The sequence below is a fragment of the Schistocerca gregaria genome, chromosome 2 (assembly GCF_023897955.1).
Source record: "Schistocerca gregaria isolate iqSchGreg1 chromosome 2, iqSchGreg1.2, whole genome shotgun sequence".
In the NCBI taxonomy this organism is placed as follows: Eukaryota; Metazoa; Arthropoda; class Insecta; order Orthoptera; family Acrididae; genus Schistocerca; species Schistocerca gregaria.
In genome coordinates, this window is record NC_064921.1 from 952,301,176 (window position 1) to 952,326,489 (window position 25,314).

General features: G+C 40.1%; 1 protein-coding gene across 1 annotated transcript in view; it reads left to right on the forward strand.

The window, feature by feature from the left end:
- The window catches only part of LOC126335424 (calpain-11-like), a 152,009-nt gene that overhangs the window by 87,543 nt on the left and 39,152 nt on the right, over positions 1-25,314 (forward strand). The window lies entirely within an intron of this gene.

Here is a 25,314-nt window from a genome sequence, read left to right on the forward strand (position 1 = left end):
CTACAGACGCGAAATTTAACCGACAGGAAGAAGATGCTGTGATATGCAAATGATTAGCTTTCTAGAGCATTCACACAAGGCTGGCGCCGGTGGCGACACCTACAACGTGCTGACATGAGGGAAGTTTCCAGCCGATTTCTCATACACAAACAGCAGTTGACCGGTGTTGTCTGGTGAAACGTTGTTGTGATGCCTCGTGTAAGGAGGAGAAATGCGTACCATCTCGTTTCCGACTTTGATAAAGGTCGGATTGTAGCCTATCGCGAATGAGGTTTATCGTATCGCGACATTGCTGCTCGCGTTGGTCGAGATCCAATGACTGTTAGCAGAATATGGAATCGGTGGGTTCAGGAGGGTAATACGGAACTCCGTGCTGGATCCCAACGGCCTCGTATCACTAGCAGTCGAGATGACAGGCATCTTATCCGCATGGCTGTTACGGATCGTGCAGCCACGTCTCGATCCCTGCGTCAACAGATGGGGACGTTTGCAAGAGAATAACCATCTGCACGAACAGTTCGACGACGTTTGCAGCAGCATGGACTACCAGCTCGGAGACCATGGCTGTGTTTACCCTTGACGCTGCATCACAGCCAGGATGGTGTACTCAACGACGAACCTGGGTGCACGAATGGCAAAACGTCATTTTTTTAGGATGAATCCAGGTTCTGTTTACAGCATCATGATGGTCGCATCCGTGTTTGGCGACATAGCGGTGAACGCACATTGGAAGCGTGTATTCGTCATCGCCATACTGGCGTATCACCCGGCGTGATGGTATGGGGTGCCATTGGTTACACGTCTCGGTCACCTCTTCTTCGCATTGACGGCACTTTGAACAGTGGACGTTACATCTCAGATGTGTTACGACCCGTGGCTCTACCCTTCATTCGATCCCTGCGAAACGCTACATTTCAGCAGGATAATGCACGACCGCATGTTGCAGGTCCTGTACGGGCCTTTCTGGATACCTCTCACCAACTGAAAACGTCTGGTCAAGGGTGGCCGAGCAACTGGCTCGTCACAATACGCCAGTCACTAGTCTTGATGAACTGTGGTATCGTGTTGACGCTGCATGGGCAGGTGTACCTGTACACGCCATCCAAGCTCTGTTTGACTCAATGCCCAGGCGTATCGAGGCCGCTATTACGGCCAGAGGTGGTTGTTCTGGGTACTGATTTCCAGGATCTATGCACCCAAATTGCGTGAAAACGTAATCGCAATTCAGTTCTAGTATATATGTTTGTCCAATGAATACTCGTTTATCATCTGCATTTCTTCTTGGTGTAGCAATTTTAATGGCCAATAGTGTAAGTTCCTTAAATCATCCAGATAGATATCGACGACATACTTTAATGAGCCAAAAAATTACAACTAACTGCTTAATAGCGCGTTATCGTCTTGGTCCACCTCTGGAACACAGTACAGCAGCGATTTTGCATGTTGCGGATTCGGCAAGTCCTAGGCAGGTTTCTGGAGGTATGTGGGTGGCGCCAGGTATCTACGAACACGTCACGCAGTTGCCTTAAATTACAGCAGGACGCTAGCGGGCGACGAGCTGGCGTCCCAGATGCGTTCTTTCAGGTTCAGATCAAGAGAATTTCATGAGCGCAATACCAACGTGAGTTCACTATCGTGCTCCTGCAGTCACTGTAGCACTAAACTGGCCTTGTGACACAAGCACTTATCCTGTAGGATGGTGCCATCGCCGTCTGGATGTATATAGTCAGCAATAATGCTCACAAGTCATCAGTAGCCATGGTGCCTTCGATTACTATCACAGGTAGCGCGTAAGTACAGGTGAATATCTCCCACACCATAATAATGCACCCGTCTGTGACGCGGTGCTTTTTTCGAGCTGCCGTTCGCCAGATTTACCCCACCACCGCCTATCTTGCTTCACAGAGCAGGCAAGTCCCCGACCTCCATTTTGTGTGATGAGATCTGAAAGTCGGACATCTTGTCGCTTCTACATCTACATCTTTACTTTGCAACCCACAGTTAAGTATCTGGCGGAGGGATGGATAATCGAACCACCTTTAAGCTACTCCTCTACCATTCCAATTTCAAACAGCGCGAGGGAATAATGAACACCTATATCTTTCCGTGCAAGCTCTGATTTCTCTTATGTCATTTGACGAACATTTCTCCCTAAGTAGCTAGCCGCCAACAAAATATTTTCACACTCTGAGGAAAAAGTGTGTGATTGACTGGAATACTCTCTTTCAAATTCTGAAGGTGGCAGGGGTAAAATACAGGGAGCGAAAGGCTATTTACAATTTGTACAGAAACCAGATGGCAGTTATAAGAGTCGAGGGGCAGGAAAGGGAAGCAGTGGTTGGGAAGGGAGTGAGACAGGGTTGTAGCCTATACCTGATGTTATTCAATCTGTATATTGAGCAAGCAGTAAAGGAAACAAAAGAAAAAATTCGGAGCAGTTATTAAAATCCATGGAGAAGAAATAAAAACTTTGAGGTTCGCTGGTGACATTGTAATTCTGTCAGGGACAGCAAAAGGACCTGGAAGAGCAGTTGAATGGAATGGACAGTGTCTTGAAAGGAAGGTATAAGATGAACATCAACAAAAGCAAAACGAGGATAATGGAATGTAGTCGAATTAAGTCGGGTGATGCTGAGGGAATTAGATTAGGAAACGAGACACTTAAAGTAGTAAAGGAGTTTTGCTATTTGGGGAGCAAAATAACTGATGATGGTCGAAGTAGAGAGGATATAAAATGTAGACTGGCAATGGCAAATGGCAAGGAAAGCGTTTCTGAAGAAGAAAAATTTGTTAACATCGAGTATAGATTTAAGTGTCAGGAAGTCATTTCTGAAAGTATTTGTATGGAGTGTAGCCATGTATGGAAGTGAAACATGGACGATAAATAGTTTGGACAAGAAGAGAATAGAAGGTTTCGAAATGTGGTGCTACAGAAGAATGCTGAAGATTAGATGGGTAGATCAAGTAACTAATGAGGAGGTATTGAATAGAATTGGGGAGAAGAGAAATCTGTGGCACAACTTGACAAGAAGAAGGGATCGGTTGGTAGGACACAATCTGAGGCATCAAGGGATCACCAATTTAGTATTGGAGGGCAGCGTGGAGGGTAAAAATCATAGAGGGAGAAGAGGTGAATACACTAAGCAGATTCAGAAGGATGTAGGTTGCATTAGGTACTGGGAGATGAAGAAGCTATCACCAGGCTAGAGTAGCATGGAGAACTGCATCAAAACAGTCTCGGGACTGAACACCACAACAACAGTACAAAACGAGCTGCCCTTCTTTGAACTTTTTCGATGTCCTCCGTCAATCCTATTCGATGCGGATCGGACTCCGCACAGTAACGCTTCAAAAGAGGGCGGAAAAGCGAACTGTACGCAGTCTCGTTAAAAATCCTGTTGCATCTTCCAAGTGCTCTGCCAATAAATTGCAGTCTTTGGTTTGCTTTCCCCACAACATTACCTATGTGATCGTTCCAATTTAAGCCACTCTTAATTTTAATCCAAAATTGTTTAGTTGAGTTTACAGCCTTTATATTTGCGTGATTTGTTGTGTAAATGAAATTTAGCAGATTATTTTTAGCGCTCATGAGAACGGCTTCACGCTTTTCATCATTTACAGTCAACAGCCACTTTTTGTACCATGCAGATATCTTATTTAAATCATTTACAATTAGTTCTGATCATCTGATGACTTTACATGACAGTAAATTATAATATTGTCTGCAAGTAGTCTAAGACAGCTGATCAGATTGTCTCCTAAATCGTTAATGTATATCAGTTGCAAAGCGATTTAGAAAAGATTGCTGCATGGTGTGTCAGGTGGCAGTTGACGCTAAATAACGAAAAGTGTGAGATGATCCACATGAGTTCCAAAAGAAGTCCGTTGGAATTCGATTACTCGATACATAGTACAATTCTCAAGGCTGTCAATTCAACTAAGTACCTGGGTGTTAAAATTACGAACAACTTCAGTTGGAAGGACCACATAGATAATATTGTCGGGAAGGCGAGCCAAAGGTTGTATTTCATTGGCAGGACACTTAGAAGATGCAACAAGTCCACTAAAGAGACAGCTTACACTACACTCGTTCGTCCTCTGTTAGAATATTGCTGCGCGGTGTGGGATCCTTACGAGGTGGGATTGACGGAGGACATCGAAAGGATGCAAAAAAGGGCAGCTCGTTTTGTATTATCACGTTATAGGGGAGAGAGTGTGGCAGATATGATACACGAGTTGGGATGGAAGTCATTACAGCATAGACGTTTTTCGTCGCGGCGAGACCTTTTTACGAAATTTCAGTCACCAACATTCTCTTCCGAATGCGAAAATATTTTGTTGAGCCTAACCTACATAGGTAGGAATGATCATCAAAATAAAATAAGAGAAATCAGAGCTCGAACAGAAAGGTTTAGGTGTTCGTTTTTCCCGCTCGCTGTTCGGGAGTGGAATAGTAGAGAGGTAGTATGATTGTGGTTCGATGAACCCTCTGCCAAGCACTTAAATGTGAATTGCAGAGTAGTCATGTAGATGTAGATGTAGGAACAACAGAGGGACAACAACACTTCCTTGGGGAACGCCAGATATTACTTCTGTTTTACTCGATGACTTTCCGTCGGTTATTACGAAATTTGACCTTTCTGACAGGTATTCACGAATCGAGTCACACAACTGAGACGATTCTCCATAGACACGTAATTTAATTAGAAGTCACTTGCGGGGAACGGTGTTAAAATTCTTCTGGAAATCTAAAAATACTAAATCCGTTAGCATTTATTACTTTTTGAGAATAAAGAGTTGATTGCGTTCACACAAGAATGACATTTTCTGAATCCATGTTGACTGTCAATATATCGTTTTCTTCGAGGTGATACATAATGTTCCAGCACAGTGTATGTTCCAAAATTCTACTGCAAATTGACGTTAGTGATATGGTTCGGATATTACTGCGAGCAAGTGGTTGAATATGATTGCTGGACGTGGAGCCGGCCGCTGTGACCGAGCGGTTCTAGGCGCTTCAGTCCGGAACCGCGCTGCTGCTACGGTCGCAGGTTCGAATCCTGGTTCTAAGTCTAGGGGACTGATGACCTCAGATGTTAAGTCCCACAGTGCTTAGAGCCATTTGAAACATTTTTTAACCTGACTGATATACAATTTGGACTGGAAGCCTTGCCTTTCTAAGTGTTTTAAGCGGCTTTGCTAGACCGAAGATATCTTCTTCTAAGATACTCATGTTGGCAGTTGTTCTTGATTCGAAATCTGGAATATTTACTTCTTTGTGAAGTAATTTCGGAAAATCTTGTTTAGCAACCCTGCTTTAGTGGCACTGTCATCAATATCACCATTGCTATTGCACAGTGAAGCTATTGATTGCGCCTTGCCGCTGGTTTACCTTACATCTGACTAGAATCTCTTTGGATTTTCTGTTAGATTTCGAGACAAAGTTTCATTGTAGAAACTATTAAAAGCATCTCGCATTGGAGTTTGTGCTAAATTTCGATCTTACGTAAAACTTCGCCAATCTTGGGGATTTTTGATTTTTAAAATTTGGCATGCTTTTCTCGTTGGCTCTACAACAGTGTTCTGACCCGTTTCGTGTTCCATGGAAGATCACTTCCATCTCTTATTAATTTATTTGGTATCATCTCTCAACTGAAGTCGATTCTATTTCTTTGAATTTAAACCACGTCTGGTCTATGCTTGCAAAGTCAAATTGGAAGGAATGGAGACTGTTTCTTAGGAAGGTGTCAAGAGAATTTTTATCTGCTTTTATTTAAAAAATCCATATATTTTGCGTTTATTTTTGGTTGGTTTGGATGTTACAGTATTCGGCCTAGCTACAACCACCATGTAATAACTAATCCCGGTATCTGTCACGATGCTCCCAATTTGCTCAGGATTATTTGTTTTCGCAACCACTTACATTTCGGATAAGCCCCTGAACTGGATCAAAATAATTTTCTGAGAAGGCGTTCAGTATTATTACGGGCGACGTTTTATGCCTAGCGCCGGCTTTAAACATGTATTTTTGCCAACATATCGAGGGTAGACTGAAATCACCGTCAAGTATAATTGTATGAAGCGGGTTGTTGAATTATAGTCAAGTTTTCTTTGAACTGTTCAGCAACTGTATCGTCTGAGTCGGGGAGGGGAGGATTTCGGTAAATCCAGTTGCAAGTATGACCCCAACAATTACTAAGTCACGTACAAACAATTTTACAGCCGTTCAATCGCTTTCCATAGATGTTCGTGACGGTAGCATGCGAACAGCCTACCATCTTCCTCGTTTGAAAGATCGCCTTCCCAGGTTCCGGGCCATAGCAATCTGCCCATTATCAGAGTCACCTAAGACAACGGATTTCCCGATTTGCGGCCCTTATCATCGTTAGAAGGCTTGCCCTTTCGTTTCTACTCCGCTTGCGTTCCTCCTTTACGGCGTCACGTGCCCGGAACACCACCAGAAGATATTCGGTCTCGCGCTGAGTTGTGGACATAAAGTTTTGGATAATCAGTGTAAGAGTATAATTATGTTCACCTGTTTGATGACGCTGCTTGAGAACGAGAGTGGCCAGCACTTTTTTTCCAACAGCTTGGTACTGTCGTTGCTTCAGCGACGTATGATGAACTGCTGCTAGAAGTTAATCTGTGCAGAATCTTACAGGTGCCTTACGCAGTCCACTTGCATTTCCACTATCGAGCCATTTTAGTTCATTTTCAGTTCTACGACAGCTTACCTCAATGTCTGCCATTTCGGCGTTCGCCCTATTAATGAGTGGAGGAACGGCATTTTAATCTTCTACAGTGAAACAATTTCGTACCACCAAATTCAGTATTTCGGCCTTTTCTCTACCATCTTCTGTTTCGGTAGTAGTATGGTGGCGTAATAGACTCAATAGATCATTGCGATCTGTTACTAACTTGGCGAGAATCTCTTAGGAAATGTGATCGATAGGAAAAATTTTATTTTTGAATTCGAACGCATTCGTGGTTGCCTGATTTTTTGTGTGTTTGTAAATTAATTCATTCGAAAATATCGAAATTCTATGCAAAGTTGTACAAAGCGGGATGAGTCCTTTCGTGTACCGCAGGCGTGTGCAGCCTTTGGTGACCAAAGATGTAGATAACAAATATGAGACTTTTCTAAATACTTTTAGTTATTATTTCAACTTCCCCTTAGAAACAAAAAAATACTTCCAATAACAGTAAATCCCCCCCAGTGGAAAACCGCAGGTATTATGACCTCACCAAAAAGAAAAAGAGAAATCTTCAACTTCAGCAAGACCGTATTCGGCAATACTAAGAATTTAAGAATTACTTTACCAAATATTAAAAAATCTTTAGAAATGTAGTTAATGCAGCCAAAAAACTGCAAAATGATAACCTGCTCAAATTATCACCTAACAAAAGTAAATGCATGTCGAAAATTATTAATACACACAGTGGCAGAAATCAACATCTGACAAGTAATAGGAACCTAAAAATAGCCGGCCGGTGTGGCCAAGCGGTTCTAGGCGCTTCAGTCTGGAACCGCACGACTGCTACGGTCGCAGGTTCGAATCCTGCCTCGGGCATGGATGTGTGTGCTGTCCTTAGGTTAGTTAGGTTTGAGTAGTTCTAAGTTCTAGAGGACTGATGACCTCAGATGTTGTCCCATAGTGCTCAGAGCCATTTAAACCATTTTTGAACCTAAAAATAAATGGGAAATCAATCACAAACGAAAAAGAAATAGCAGATGAATTTAACTCATATTTTATTTAAAATGTTGAGTCTCACAGATCACCTCAAAAATTATCACCTCCCAAACTTAGAACAAAACAACTGCACCGACACGCTGTTTTTATTACCAAAAACAGAGGCAGAAATAGAAAAAAATATCCATACAAAAATCAAGAAAAAATCCTCTGCAGGACAAGATCAGATCCCATGCTTTCTTCTCCACTACTGCAGCAACCTCATAAGTAAACCACTGTCCCACATAATAAACTTTTCATTCCTAATAAACTCAAGACCACAAAAATCATACCCATTCATAAAAAGGAAGTAAAGGTGATATCAGCAGTTAGAGGCCAACAGCAGTACTCTCAGTATTCAGCAAAATATTTGAATACACTATGGCAGACAGGCCAAATTCATTTCTGAAAAAAAGAAATGCCATATCACCTGCTCAGTTTGGTTTCCAAGGAGGAAAATCCACAACTGATGCAATACAGCAACTCCTAGATTACACCTTAACACTGGTTGACAAGAAGCTTCCAATCGTAGGTTTTTTCCTTGACCTAACAAAGGCATTCGATATGGTCAATGACAATATACTGCTGCAAAAAATTTGTTCCCCATGGAATAAGGGGCACTGTCCATGACTGGTTTAAAATCTAGCTGAAAGACAGAAACCAATACATCCAAAGGGGAATGCAACCAATCGATCAGGAATCGCTAATACTGTACAGAACATTGAGTTCCCCAAGGCCCTGTGTTGGGACTCTTATTATTCTTACTTTATGTAAATGACCTCCCCTTAAATTTACACAATAACAGAACCTTCCTCTTTGCTGATGATACTACAATTACAATATCCTACTCAAACGAACATCTTCAAGACGCAATAAACAGGTGCACAGCACATATAAACTCATGGCTTAATTCAAACAGACTACTCCTCAATATAAAAAAACACAGCTGGTATTACTTTCCACACACTCCAAAATAGAAACCCACCAGTACCAAATATATCACTGAGTGATGATAAAATCAACTAAGTACAGGAAACCTAAATTTTTGGGGATTCCATTACTGACACACTTACATGGAAAAGTCATATTGATAGAACCTGCACCAAACTGAGTAAAGTATGTTTCATAATTAGACAAATAAGGAATACTGTTAATACCACCACCCTCATATCAATATACTATGCTCTTTTCTACTCTATACTAAGCTATGGAATTATCTTTTGGGGCCACAGTGCAGAAGTAGTGAGGCAGTTTAAACAAAAAAAAAAAAAAGTAGTTAGAATAATATTATTCAAACAGCAGAAAGAATCCTGTAAACAACTCTTCCAGAATCTGAACATATTACCCCTCCCATGTCAGTACATACTGGACCTACTATGTTTTACCGAGAAAAATATTAGCAATTTAGATATAAACTCAAACTGGCACCAACATGATACAAGGTCAAAGAACTCTCTACGAGTAATTCCCCATTCAACAAAACTATACAGTACAGGTGTCAAATATATGGGAATAAAACTCTACAATCTTCTCCCAGTAGCAGTGAAGAACATTACACAAGTGAAGGATTTTAAAGTAAAACTACAGTCACTCCTAATTAAACACTGCCTCTGCAGCATAGAGGAATTCCTAAAAAAAACAACTTGCTATAAGGAACTGCTCAACAAAAACATAGATAATGGATCCCAACTATTGACCTTATGTAACATAACTGAATGTGAGCCTTATTGGTATAAATGCTAAATTCTGGTACTGAATAAATACAAGACCGAAGTAGATTACACTTGTGATATAAATATGAAATGATTTTATAGATTCATAGACATGTACCTCTTCGTATAAATGCCTAACATGTATCAAATGACCTGTCCTGTATCATGATGTGCATTTCTGTACAATGTGTGATTCAGAGGGGGGGGGGGGGGGGCACCTCGTCACGTGACGCGACAGCAGCGCTCCTGGTGCATGAAGTCAAATCAATAGCGTCCGTACTCCATTATGTTGAGGTTTATGGGTTGATACCCCCACTGAATGGCATCCCTTTGCTGAAACAACACGCCTCAAAACACATGTTTTTTGAGAGTACATTCATTCTATGTTCACCCCATCTTCAGATGGTCACATTTACTTCTTAACTTAACAATAGCTGTTTTTAAAACTTCCGTTGCAAAATTTTCTCTCTCTCTCTCTCTCTCTCTCACACACACACACACATGAATTTCTCCTGCTGGTCGGACTGAAACCAGTCGCGAATGGCACCCCGCCCGCGGGCCGCTGGTTGCTGTACTGTATAAAAAATATTCTGCAGAGAATGGTGATATACAGAAACCAGATATTTTTTATGTGTTACAGAAAATTGTGCATGAGTAACAAGTGTGTCAAACTTACGTTTCTACATCACATGATCTGTAATGTATTACGAAGAATAAATTATCACCAGATCTTATGAGACATCAGTTCGCTACAAAATAAGAAGAGAGGAACATTGCAGACGATCTACGATTTACGCGACTAGAAATTTGAGAAGTTTTGATAGCAACAGTGCGTCACAGAAGCCTTCTTTTGAAGTGGTTTAAATATGTTTCCTCTGCTGAAACCTAGAGTCCAGTGTTCGGGTTGTCTCTTTTTTCTGAGTACACATGAGCATATTGAACGTTAACAGATAAAACTAAGTCCGTATTCGATTGAAAGAAAGCAGAACACGAGGAGTTGCATGACAAATTGTAAACAACTCTGCACGTGTTACTGTATAAGCAATAAGTACTGTCATTTCTTCACGAACTGTGCTACATTTCGGGGGACATCACAGCCTTGCAAGATGATGAGTATTACAAGTTACAACAAATACTCAGTAGAGTTCGCGTCATCAGTTTCTTAGGTAAACCGCGAATGCTGGTGTTCTATGAAGTTTCTGGAAATACGCGACCTCTTGTTTCTCGTTAATCGCCGGCCGACAGCGCAGGATTTCTGTGGAAGTTTTCCACTTCTACATCCATATTCTGCAATGCACCATTAGGTGCATGCCAGGGGGCACACCCATTGCACATGTACTATGGTTTCTTACCGTTCCATTCGCGTCTGATGCGCGGGAAAAATGGCTGCTTTGTACATGCTTTTGTGCATGCGGTCATGGGCGTCCACAGAAATTTTTCCAAGAGGTGGCACAGTTTTAATTTTCCAGTTTTCATATAACTGATTCGCTGAGTTTCAAAACGTATCATGTCCGAAGAACTCAATTTGACAATAAGTACACAAAACTTACTATATATCTCAAACTATTGATAGTTATTAATAGCGCAAACAAAATTGACACTCGGCGCGTTGGTTCATGGGAGAGACTGTAAATGGGAAATGCCTTTACAGTTTACAGCCGTTCCCATCAGCAGCCGCGCCGAGTGTCGACTTTGTTTGCGCAAACAATTCCTACTTATTGTTCGTATCTTTAAGGGAGATTAATTTTGTAAAAAAAACGGCAAGTACATCTTTTTGTGGTACTAATATGAATACGAATGCCACCTTGTTGATTCAACGATCTACATCCTCATATGATTAAATCCTGCGTATCGTATCCAATGAGTTATGGAATTAAGATGGAAAATTTCTAAAAGCAATTTATTTATACTCCCACAATGTTACGCCGAGACTAAAAATTCTAAAATCCAAAAAAAATAATGATTGTAAAATTCCTGCCAATTATCAACAAAAATGTCACATTATTACCCCCCCCCCCCCCCCCTGGAGAAACTGGAAATAAACTTTTTTTAAAGGCATATTCCGTTTTGGTACTATTTATAATAGTTTGTTTGCTTATAACAGTTCACATCTGTTCACATTAATGCATTTACTACATTACTTCTACAATTTCTACTCTTTAGTGTTGACTGGCACAACAGAAGGAGGACAAAATATATTTTGAAAGCTACATTTTTTTGAATTTGTTGGGTATTGTGTAGGCCAGGGCAAACAGACGATTAAATTAAAATGGGAAACCTCCCAAACAACCATTGAATTGGCGGACAGAATCAACATTCAGCAGCCTAGTACTACACCAACATAATACTTTTCTCTCAAGTTTGTCACATTATTGAGCAGCATGCCAACTGTTATGCAGAATTCGTAGATCTTTGAGTCGTGCTGTGTTGCACCCATAAGCTTTGAGAATGTCCCAATCCTGGAGAGCACATGTTGTCTCCCTTGAAAGTTCACAGTTTTTCTCTGTCTTCTAACGCAGAAAAGGCATTTTCTTTTATCGGCTGAAATGCTTGGGATTAAGTACAGAGGTACACATCTACAACATAGTGTTGCCCTGCTTCTTCCAAATGAATTACAATAACTCTGTCATATTAAACCGAATGCAGAATCAGGAAGCCATAATGAGTTTCCTTTTTCCTCAATACTGTCACATTTCTGTTGTGCATCAAGGGGAGGTGCATCCTTACGGAAACTGGACACGGATGACCGGCACATCTATTGCTACCTGGGTGCTGGATCGGGTCCTTTCTGAGATTTTGTAAGGGGTAGAAGAGGAAATGATGAAAAATGAAGTCCCATTTTCCTTGACAGAGTGTAGGGGAACAATGTGGGAGACCTGCACCGCTGTGCTAGGCAAGGTCCTGGTGGATGTGGTATGCCATTGCCTTCCTCTGACAATAATGGGGATGAATGATGATGATGATGATGATGATGATGATGAAGATGACACAACAACATCCAGTCATCACAAGGCAGGTGAAAGTCCCTGATCCCAGTGGGAATCGAAACAGGGATCCCGTGCTCAGGAAGTGAGAACACTACCATCAGACCATGAAGAAGAAGAAGAGGAAGCAAGAGAAAATGATCGAAGTAATTATCTTTGCACAATTCTGCATAAACATTCTTATTCACCTTAACTTCAGATCAGCACCAAAACTGCAGCTGAACCAAGGAGTTGGCATAATTTCCAAAGAAGAGAGTGACAACTGGGAAGGGTTTAATGTCCCATCGACATTGAAGTGATTTGGGATGGAAGTGACAACTAAGAAAACTCAGTGTATAGTCATTGCTAAAGCAGCAGCATTTCTCATTGCAGCTGTTAGTGTTAAACATGCAGTTTGGTTGGATTGCAGACAATGGTTGTTATAAACCTGAGAGAATTCCATAATGAATAAAAAAATCTGTACCCCCTATGGCGTCCTCCCCCCCTCCTCCCACATGTGGACAGTTATGTGCACTGTCATTGGTTTGATCTAGACTTTGTGATTCTTACAGAAGCAATACATAAGGGATAGTAATATATTCTTAAAATCCTCGCATAATACTGGTCCTTGAAACTTTTTAAGTAATCTTTTACGAGGATATTTAGCAAAGTCTGTCTGCCAATTCAGGTTTTTCAATATCTTCATAATACTCTCCTGAGGGATAAATTAATCTATGACCGTTTGTGCTGCCCTTCGTTGTATTCGTTCAATATCCTCGTTAGTCCTCTTTTGTATGGTTCCCATACATAGAGCAATATTCTAGGATCATTTGATCGAATGTAGTATAAGTAATATTTGTAGACTGACTTTTCCAGTATCCTGCTACTAAACTAAAATCCAATACCTGTGTTTCATGTGACTGAACCTATGTGATTAATCTCTTTCATATCCCCACAATTTTCTACATCCAGTTATTTTTTTGAGTTCAGATTCCAATAGTGACTGACTAATCTTGATTAGGGTTTTCACATTTTGTAAAGTGCACAATTTTACGTTTCTGAATGTTTGTAGGAAGTTCCCGATCTTTGCACCATTTTCAAATCTTGTCAGTATCTGCCTATATACTGGCTGTAAATTATGCAATGGGTTTTTATCAAAGTGACTAGTGTGGGTCTATTTTTGTAACAGCAAAAATTATTGCATGAAAATAATCAGGGTAACTGATGAAAAACTGAAATATTTCATGAACAGCTGCTGCTTAGCTATGTAAATGAAATTTAAAAAAACTGTTTTATCCATAAAAAGTAATATTGGTGTAACATTTAACTGTCAGAAAGGCTTCTTTCAAATCAGGTACTACATTTTGCACATTTCGAGAATAGAAGATGTTAGAAGGACAAATGAGTTCATCTCTCCAAGGGCTAGCCATTATGCATAAAAACATTGTACTGGTGTGATACTTGATTCTTAAAACTGTTTCCTTCAAATGAAGTACTAAATTCAGGACATTTAGAGAATAGAAGAATCTAGGAAAGCAAATGAGGTGAACAAAACCTGAAAATACAGAAAAAAAACTTGAGGAAAAACACAATCAAATATTTTGTAAAATGATTTGTCTAAAATTGAAACATGAAATAGGTTAGAGAAACATCTGATGTGGCTTTGAATGCTCAAAATCATGTTCATCAAATGAAGTACATAAAATGTATTTATAATCTATTTTATTTCTTACTTTCAGACAAGGCATTCCTCAAAACATTTCACCATTTTTTTAATTTTTTTATATTCCCACACTTGTAGTTATACAAGTTGGATGATCCCAGTATTGACTCATTGATCTTGTAACAATATAGTAGGGCCAACTATATTTTTATGTGTTTTGTACAGTAGATAATTTTACATTTCTAACATTTAAAGCAAGTTGCCAGTCTTCTCATCACTTTTAAATCTGATAAGTATCTGCCTAAATATTTGTGAATTTTATCTGATAGTAGTTCACTGTTGGTAAAAACATCATTTGCAGAAAGGTTACAATTAGTCTCAGTATTCAAGAAGGGTCATCAGGCAGATGCGCAAAACTATAGACCTATATCTCTGACATCGATCTGTTGTAGAATTTGAGAACATGTTTTCTGCTCGAGTATCATGTCGTTTTTGGAAACCCGGAATCTACTCTGTAGGAATCAGCATGGATTCCGGAAACAGTGATTGTGTGAGACCCAACTCGCTTTATTTGTTCACGAGACCCAGAAAATATTAGATACAGGCTCCCAGGTAGATGTTATTTTCCTTGACTTCTGGAAGGCATTCGATACAGTTCCGCACTGTCGCCTGATAAACAAAGTAAGAGCCTACCAAATATCAGACCAGCTGTGTGGCTGGATTGAAGAGTTTTTAGCACACAGAACACAGCATGTTGTTATCAAAGGAGAGACGTCTACAGACGTTAAAGTAACTTCTGGCGTGCCACAGGGTAGTGTTATGGGACCATTGCTTTTCACAATATATATAAATGAGCTAGTAGATAGTGTGGGAAGTTCCATGCGGGATTTCGCGGATGATGCTGTAGTATACAGAGAAGTTGCAGCATTAGAAAATTGTAACAAAATGCAGGAAGATCTGCAGCGGATAGGCACTTAGTGCAGGGAGTGGCAACTGACCCTTAACATAGATAAATGTCATGTATTGCGAATACATAGAAAGAAGGATCCTTTATTGTATGATTATATGATAGCGGAACAAACACTGGAAGCAGTTACTTCTGTAAAATATCTGGGAGTATGCGTGCGGAATGGTTTGAAGTGGAAATATCATATAAAATTAATTGTTGGTAAGGTGGGTATCAGGTTGAGATTCATTGGGAGAGTCCTTAGAAAATGTAGTCCATTGCTTCCCCCTACTTATACCTCCCGAGGAGATCATGATTGTAAAATTAGAGAGATTAGAGCGCGCACGGAGGCTTTCAGACAGTCATTGTTCCCGCGAACCATACGCAACTGGAACAGGAAAAGGAGGTAATGACAGTGGCATGTAAAGTGCCCTCCGCCACATATTGTTAGGTGGCTTGCGGAGTATAAATGTAGATGTAGATGTAGAATATTGTCTGCCAGTTCATTAATGTACTACTTGAACTGCAAGGGAGGCTCATGACATTCAACTTGACTGCTGAAACTAAAATGGTTGTTTGATTCAACTGCCTTCTTGTAGATCCAAACTGGCTTGGAACCAAAAATTCAGTCTGGGACCTTGACTTTCACAGCCAAAGTTCCAACTGATTGAGCTACCCACGCATGACTGACAGTCCACGTTCACAGTTTCCATTCTGTCAGTACCAATCCACTTCTTTCCAAACTCATATTAGCTCTCCAACACAAGTTTCTGGATAGAACCTGGGAAGAAAGCACATTGTGGTGAAAGTGGCTTGCCTGGATATGAAATCAGAATATCATCAGACTCCTGTTGCACCCCAAGGCAGGTTGAAAACAGCTTTTTTAGTGCCCTTCAAGGTAAGTGAGGTTCTGAGGATGCCTTTTAGTTTAAGAAATGCATCTGCTACATTTCAGTGCAAACCTTTTGGTAAGGGATTTTAAGCCATCTATGACTTGGTTTCTTTAGATGGTGTTACTGTATTTTCTATAACAATTGAGTAAGATGCTGAACAGCTAAGAAATGTGTTCTCATGATTACAAGGAGCACATTTTAGTTTGAGGGTGGAAAAATTTGCTCTTGCAACTCCCAAATGGTATATTCATAATGAATCAAAATTCAGAGGATATTTGAAATAGAACACAAGCAATAAGTGATTGCAGAGAGATGGTGTACATGCAGGTCCAGTGGCACACACTCTCTTTTGTTACTAGAAACTCAGTGTTTGTCAAAGTAGGGCAATGACGAGAGATCAAACAAAGTGAAAACCTGAGAGTAACTTTCAGTATAGCTCAGCAACACAAAGAGAGCTGTTTTGGAATGAGAATGAGTTCAAATGTGGCAGAGTGATAGGTCTCCAAGAAAAGGAGTTTGCCACAACCCTGTACACCAACAGCCCCCTTGCCCATCACCTAGACCCTGTCAATTACTATCTCTCCCAACATCTTACCGATTCCAAACCCACTATGTCATTTCTTACACACCCGTGTGAAATTTTACCTAATAAGGGGAAAGGTCCATGCATGGGTAGGACCAGTGGGCAGAAGAGACTCACATGCAACAAGTATCGGGTATTGGACTGTGTTATATGACCACAGTTGGGATCGTCACCACACTGTGCACTTGGCTGTAATGGAGCATACAGCTTCTTCTAGTGCTGCCTCACTGTTGTAGCACTGCAACAAGTATGGAGCTGTTTGCATTAATAGTTCCATGGTACTTCAATGGTGTTTGGTTTCATTTTCCAGAACTGCAAATATTTTAGCTGCTTGTGACCTATACTCTAGAGAGTACATTTGAGTAAATAGTTTTTAGTCCTGTTCCTCAAACCCTCTATGCATTGAGAGCGTCTTTGAAAGAAACAAGGTATTTACTTCTTACAGAGCTTAGAGACAGCACCACACAACAATGTCTGTGCTGTAATGCTGCTCAGGGTGATTAGACTTAGTATTGGCATTACTTGTGGTACACCAAATTATAGCACTGAAGAAATACTTTGCAAAACCAAGTTGCATTCATACCGTTCACAGAGACTCTGTGATTATTCTGTTGGACTTCAGACTTTACACAGTATGTGGACAATGTTTACCATGGTAATGGTATATACTTCTCACTGATGAATAGTGTTGCAATATAAATTGGATACGTAAGCAAGATCTTCAACCACTTCCATCTAATCACTCCCTAGTTATCTTCCAGGAATTCATTACCTCCAGGTTGACGCCACTGTCCTTTACTAGGTTCCTTTCAAATAACACATACCTCTCAACAAAGGACTGGACATTAATGGCTCACAAACTGTTGCAATTAACAGCAATAATTGCTTGACAGGAGGTATTTCCCATCACTCTGAGTTATCCATCTGCAAGCTCTGCCACAGTGATCCCATCCCATAAACTCAGCAAGATGGTGAGTTTCTACTCAGATTCTTCGCCTCATCCTACAACCTTTGAATCCACATCCTTTCTCAACACAGGTACCCCCCCCCCCCCCTCTCTCTCTCTCTCTCTCTCTCTCTCTCTCTCTCTCTCTCTCTCTCTCTCTCTCACACACACACACACACACACACACACCTCTCCCCTCCTATGGGAAGAATCTCAGATCTTGTTGACCAACATCTTCAACCCATTTACTTACAGTCAAGCTTCCCATAGCATAGACACAAACCACTTCCTTCATCTTCTCCCAACAATCTCCACCCCATTAATACTTGCATCCCAATCCATTACTGTTGATGCCACCAACCTATACACCAACGACCTTATAGCCTGGCACCTTTCCCCTATCCATCTCCATCTCTCCCAACATCCTACGAACTCCAGACCAACCACCTCATTCTTTAAGCACCAAATGCAACTATATTCTTACTCATAAACTCCATCCTTACTCATAAAGTACATCTTCACTCATAAACTATTTCCTCCCTCATGACCTCCCTCATGACAACTTCTCCTTTGAGTAGAAGATATACAAACAAATTTGCGGCATGGCCATGGGCACCTGCATGGCTTCCTCTCCAAGCCAACCTGTCCTTGGTCCATCTAAAGGAAACATTTTCAGCCAAAGACCCAAAATAACTTTTCTATTTCAGTTTCATTGGTAATATCTTTGCGATCTGAACCCAGTGCTGAGATACTCAGTCTTCAATTCTCCACAGTCTTAACATCTTCTCTCCCATCTGCTTCACCTGTTTCTCCTGAGACCAATGTATCCTGTTCTTGGATGTTAACCTCCACCTTTCAGATTATGCCATTAAAAAATCTGTACACTTCAGGCTTACTAACCATCAAACGTACTTTTAGTTTGTTAGATTCCATCCCTTCCATACCAAAGTGTCTCTCTCACACAGTCTGACCACCCTTGGATTGTGTCTCTCTCTCACAGTCTGACCACCCTTGGATTGTGTATCTGCAGTGTCTGCAGTGGTGAGAGATATTGTGCCCAGAATACTGAATGTCATACTGAGGCCTTCACAGATAGACATGCCCTCAAAACCTAGTCTGCAAACAGATTTCTCAGTTCATATCCACAAAGGCTTCGCATTTCTGACCACGTCCTTGAATAAGCCACAAGGGAGCACTACTCATCGTCACTCAATATCGTCATGAACTTTAACAATACATCAAATCCTTCAACAGAGCTTTGACTACTTATCATCATGCCGAAAATGAGAAACATACTATTCACAATCCTTCCCACCCCTCCTAGTCTGTGAAACATTATGGACCATCATTATGTCTCAGCTACTTCTAACCTCTTGTCTTGGGGTCATACATCTGCAGAAGACCCCAGTACAAGACCTGCCCTATGCATCCATCCAGCACATACTATTTATGTTCCATCACGGGCATTTCATGTCCTATCAGAGGTAAGGCTATCTTGGAAAGCAGTCATTGCTTCGGTATAGCCTTTTATGTGGACATGACCACCAACCAACCGCTCAGCCAAATTAATGATCACTGATCACTTGGCTGAGAATAGGGTTGACCATCCAGCGGCAGAAAACACCATGAGCACATTATGCATAATTTCAGTGGCTGATTCACAACTTGTGCCACTCCTCTTCCCCAGTCCCAGCTTCTCTAAGTTACACAGATGGAACTGTTCTTACAACACATCCTTCAGTCTCATAATCCTAACCTCAGCTATCTCCTGATCTCCACCCTTGTCACTCATTCTACACTCATACCTTCCTCTCCAGTCTCCCTCTCCTACCTTCTCCTCCCAGTCCATTCCTACATGTCACTGCATGCCACAGCCAAGTCCTCTTGCTGCAACAGGGAAAGCTGGTGTGACATTATGATCCTATTCACTTGCTGCGCCTCCCCCTCCCAGCTATGTCACCCAACCCTCCGATCTTCCCTCCCTCCCACTCATTCACTGCTTCCATCTCCTCTTACCCATTGCACCCAGCACAGTTCCCTGTCCAGTCAAGCTAGACTGCCAGCACGACATACTCAGTTGGGACAATGAAGGAAGGAAGGAAGAAAGAAAGGAAGATTATGGTCTAACGTCCCACCAGCATTGAGGTCAATAGAGATGGAGCACAAGCTCAAAATGATTAGAGGATGGGGAATGAAATTGGCTGAGCCATTTCAATGGAATCATCACAGCAGTTGGTTGGAGTGATTTTGGGAATTCATGGAAAACCTAAATCTGGATGGTCAGACATGTATTTGAACCATTTTCCTTGTGAATGTAAGTCCAGTGTAATAATCACTGCACAATCTTGTTCGATGTCAGAATAGTGTTCTCATACAAGTTTGTGTGTGTCTATATGTGTATCCTGTTAGCTCTGAAGGAGGATTCATCCAAAAGCTTATTTATGTGACTACTGACTGCTTATTGCTTCAACTACACGATGTGTTGTTACCTTTATTGCTTACATTATTTAAATACATAGCAATCAAGGTAATCAGGTATGGGTTAATGTAAAGCCCAATGAGTTGGTTATGAGGAGTATTCAACTAATTTTTGTACTGGCCACTTAGGAAAACACAAGGAAATGATTAGTTAGTAGGCCAGTCAGTTTCACCTCCCATTGCAGTTAACTTGAATGGTGAATTCTGAAATTTACGATTGAGTCCACATTTTTATGACACATAAGTGGGCTTAATTTAATTGGGCTCCATCTCATGTATCATTCATGTTACTGATTGATCTTAATCAATCTGAGCCTCAAATTGGTTTCATGAAGTATTACTCTTTGGACAGTATTTTTACCTGGACTGACCCAACTTGATTTTTTTCCATTGTGTGATACTGAAACTTCTGGTTGCTAACTGTGGTTAGAAATTGATGCCATAGCCTTTGTATTACATAAAGTCAGCAATCTGTCAAAGGCACTCCATCACATGTCCTCTGACAGGCAATGCTTACGCCACTCTCACACTATACCAACTGGAATTTTAATCACAACCATTTAAATTGCATGTTGATGACTGAAGGAGACCTGGGAACCACTGGTCTGTCTGTGTCAGCTAACCATAACACTACTGCGGTAACAAAGCACTCAACTTTCAAACCAACTGCTTTGTTCTGCTGGGTTGTGGTTGTTTTTAAGAATTTTGCCTAATTTGATTTGATATGATTTGATTTATTATTGGTCCTGTAGATCATACAATTTTTACAGCAAAGCACATCTTGATATAGGACAAGTCAATTTGAAAAATTATGTTAAGATGGTACATGATGAGAGATGACAGTAGTGGCACATAGCAGAATACATGTAGGATATATGGACAAAATATAAAAAAGGTGGTGTGTGATGAGATATGACGGTGGTGCATGCTGCACATAGCAGAATACATATAAGAGATACAGACAGAATATGAGTAACTAACAATAATTAAATTATCTTACTAAGTAGAAATGTCTACAAGTGAATATACAGCTTATTACAAGTAATTAAAATATTGTGGTACATAGTTCACATAGTTAAAGTAGTAAAGGAGTTTTGCTATTTAGGAAGTAAAATAACTGATGATGGTCGAAGTAGAGAGGATATAAAATGTAGACTGGCAATGGCAAGGAAAGCGTTTCTGAAGAAGAGAAATTTGTTAACATCGAATATAGATTTATGTATCAGGAAGTCGTTTCTGAAAGTATTTGTTTGGAGTGTAGCCATGTATGGAAGTGAAACATGGACGATAACTAGTTTGGACAAGAAGAGAATAGAAGCTTTCGAAATGTGGTGCTACAGAAGAATACTGAAGATAAGGTGGATAGATCACGTAACTAATGAGGAGGTATTGAATAGGATTGGGGAGAAGAGAAGTTTGTGGCACAACTTGACTAGAAGAAGGGATCGGTTGGTAGGACATGTTTTGAGGCATCAAGGGATCACAAATTTAGCATTGGAGGGCAGCGTGGAGGGTAAAAATCGTAGAGGGAGACCGAGAGATGAGTACACTAAGCAGATTCAGAAGGATGTAGGTTGCAGTAGGTACTGGGAGATGAAGCAGCTTGCACAGGATAGAGTAGCATGGAGAGCTGCATCAAACCAGTCTCAGGACTGAAGACAACAACAACAACAACAGTTCACATAGCAGAATACATATATGAGATACAGACAGAATATAGATAAGATAAAATAATTAAATTATCTTACTAAGCAGAAACATCTACAACTGAATAAACAGCTTATTGCAAGTAATTAAAATTTTGTTTCAAGAAATTCATGTATGGAATAGAAACAGTGATATAGTAGCAGTTCCTTTAATTTAATTCTCATTATTTTTGGGTTTTTGCTTGTTTGTGTGTCTGTTGGGGGGTGGTTGTATATTTTAATGCCCACACTTTTAATTCCATTCACATATAATTTGGAGTTGTGGGCTATAATTTGTAACTGTGTTTTGTTTCTGGTGTCACGTGTGTGGCGGTCTGCATTTCTGTCGAGGGCGTCCAAGTGCTGTACTGTAAAACAAGCTAGTTCCAATATATAGAGGCATGGCAGGGCAGGATATTTAGCTGTTGAAATAGTGGTTTACAGTGTTCAGTTCTTTTTTTAAATTTCATTATTCTTACTACTTGTTTTTGTAACTTGAAAATTGTGAGAGAATCAGAGCTCTTTCCCCAGAAGATTAGGCCATAGCTCAAGACAGACTCAAGCAGGGCATGGTACACCAGTTTCAAGGTATCTACACTGGCTGCGTCTTTTAATGATTGTAATAGATAGCAGGTTTGGCTAAGCTTTTGTGACAATGTCTTCATTGAAACCAGCACATAAAGTACAAAGAACTCTCAAGAAAGAATTGTCCATGCATTTAGATCCAAGAATTATTGCAAGAGAGCTATTAAAAAGCTCACCAAACAGTCATATTCATATTAGTCAGATTTTTACACTATTTTCATGTATTTTTTCACCACCCTTTCTGTCTCTCAAATCTATTGACACACCTTCCACTCAAATTTATAAATACCATAATTCCATATAACAGTTATCTGCTGAAAGTTGCTCTAATAACAATTCCGCTGTGTGCACTCGTACTCACACTGACCATTTTCATCTAAAAGGAACCACATTATGAGGTCTGTCACTCGACAAATGCATTCATATAATCTTGCACACATTTCTCAGTCTTATTATTTTTCATAGTGACATACCAGTAATGAATTTCTGCAAAGTAATTTATCTACCTTTCAGGACCAAAGTACACTAAATTACCTTTTTGACCCTTTTCCACAAGTCCTTTATCAACGGGTTGACATAACAAAAAAATTGGCATTGTTCCCACATAATTTATTTTACTGCATGTTACCACTCACCATGCAGAGGGGGCACTGATTGGCAGTCAGGCACAGTGAAAATTACTGGTAGATATTGTTCAGCTATCAGACTAAGTCCTTCATCAGGTGGATTACATTCCAGATTTTCCATAGTGTTTATTTTAGTAAAATGTAAAATATTATCTATGTTAATGAATTATTCATAAAGGCAACTTGAGAAAATACATCTCCTTTGCATGATTGTGAGGAAGGGGTTGGGTAGGGAGAAGTATATATGATAATAGTAATACTGTTCTCGATTGAAAATACATTGAACTGAACAATCTTGGCAAATTAAAAACTTGATAGCAATAAGATCTCCTCCCATCCTAGTCAATACCTTTCCTGCTGAACAATTCACACACTTACACTAAGCCTCATATTACAAGGGGCTCTCTCTCTAGACTTTCAAATTACGCTGTTATAATCTGTGAGGAAGATTCGTAGAAGAGAAGGTTAGAAAGGTCCTACATCTTGAATCCAGAGCACTGACAAATTCAGTGAGGACAGATTCCTACTGGAACTAAATTATCAGACTCCAATGAAGTCATTGCCCCCATATCCCTTTTTCTCAGATGGTAGTTTTGTAGTATCACATACACAGCTTGTGTGAGGTTCAGAGGAAGTAGTATTCAGAGAATGAAGACTTGTATTGCTCCAAATGGTGCCATAAGTACCCAACTCATAGGGGACAGCACATCAGAGGCAGATGTTGCACACTGTTTTAATCTTCCGAGATATTTTAATACAGTAGTAACCACAAAAAGTGACTACAATATACGATGATTAGTGTAGATGAAAACTGGGAGATCTTGTATGATGTTCCATTAGTTGGAAGCACTTGCTCATGTATGTATTGTGCTGAAAAATTGTGGACAGTAAATAACACAGCAAATATTAAACCAGTATATTTTGCCGCAACACCATGACATAAATATACAAAAAATTCCGGGCTGTAAATTAATCATGTTTATTGTACTGTACTTGGAAGTCAAACAGGACCCAGGTGGTGCAGCAATAAGCTTTAATAATTTTTTAATTACTTTTTTACATTCATGTATATCGGCTCTGTGACTGCCTACTTAGCAGCCATATTTTACATGCAGATGTTGCATAACAAATCATTAATGCGAGTTCCTACTTAACAGCAACTTTATCTGTATATGTAAATGGGTGAAGAATAATACATTACAGAAGGAAGAAAAAGTAAGATCAGAGTTAAATGACTCCTTGGTGACAATCATTAGATCTTGCACACAGACACATGTAGGTAAATGGTAGGAGAGAAAATTGGTTGTGTCTTTTTCACAACTAACCTGGCGTTTCACTCAAGTGATTTAATGAAACCACAGAAAACATTTATCTGTGTAAATGAACAAATTTAAATCCCACTCCTTTCAAATACGAGTCCAGTGCCATTACTACCTGCACCGCCTCTCATGGTTACATGCTAAAGATAATTCTACATCGAAATTTAAGTCAGCTGAAACTGTCTTCACAGAGGAAGAAAAGAAAAATTTACAGCACCATGCATCCCTCAGAGAATAACAATCAGAATATATCAAATTTTTTCTTGATGTTTCCATGTAAAGCCTAAATAATTATACCTTATGTTAAGTTCATACGTGTCATATGAGTTATATGTATAATATCATTGTTAGTCTATAAGACTGATCATTCTGCTACAAAAAGGGAGGGGGAGATAAAGGGCAGTGTGCACAGTCACAATACGAGGGGCATTTGAAAATACCTTGCAAAAATAAAAACTACGTACATATTTGCGGTAAACCTTTCTTACTTTTTTGACATAGTCTCCTTTAAGACTTATACACTTTGTCCAATGCCATTCTAATTTGTTGATCCCTTCTGAATAATAGGAATTGTCCAAGTCTGCAAAAAGGCTGTTAGTTACTGCAATCACCTCCTCGTTTGAATAAAATCTTTGTCCCGCCAGCCATTTCTTCAAATTGGGGAACAAATAGTAGCCTCAGGGAGTCAAGTCTGGAGAACTGGGGAGATGTGAAACGGGTTGGAATCCTATTTCCATTAATTTTGCGACCACAACTGCTGAGGTGTGTGCTGGTGCATTGTCATGATGGAAAAGGACTTTTTTGCGGTCCAATCGCGCTGTTTTTCTTGCAGCTTGGTTTTCAAACGGTCCAACAACAATGAATAATATGCACCTGTAATAGTTTTACCCTTTTTCAGATAGTCAATGAGGATTACCCCTTGCGAATCCCAAAAGACAGTCGCCATAACCTTTCCGGCCAAAGGAATGGTCTTTGCCTTTTTTGGTGCAGATTCTAACTTGGTATCACATTGTTTAGATTGTTGTTTGGTCTCAGGAGTATACTAATGTATCCATGTTTCACTTAAAGTCCTGAAGATCCTTCCTGAACAGCTGCAAACCATCCTTGCAACACTACACATGATTCCGTTTTTGATCAAGCATGAGCAATCATGGAACCCATCTTGCGGATAGCTTTTTCATGTCC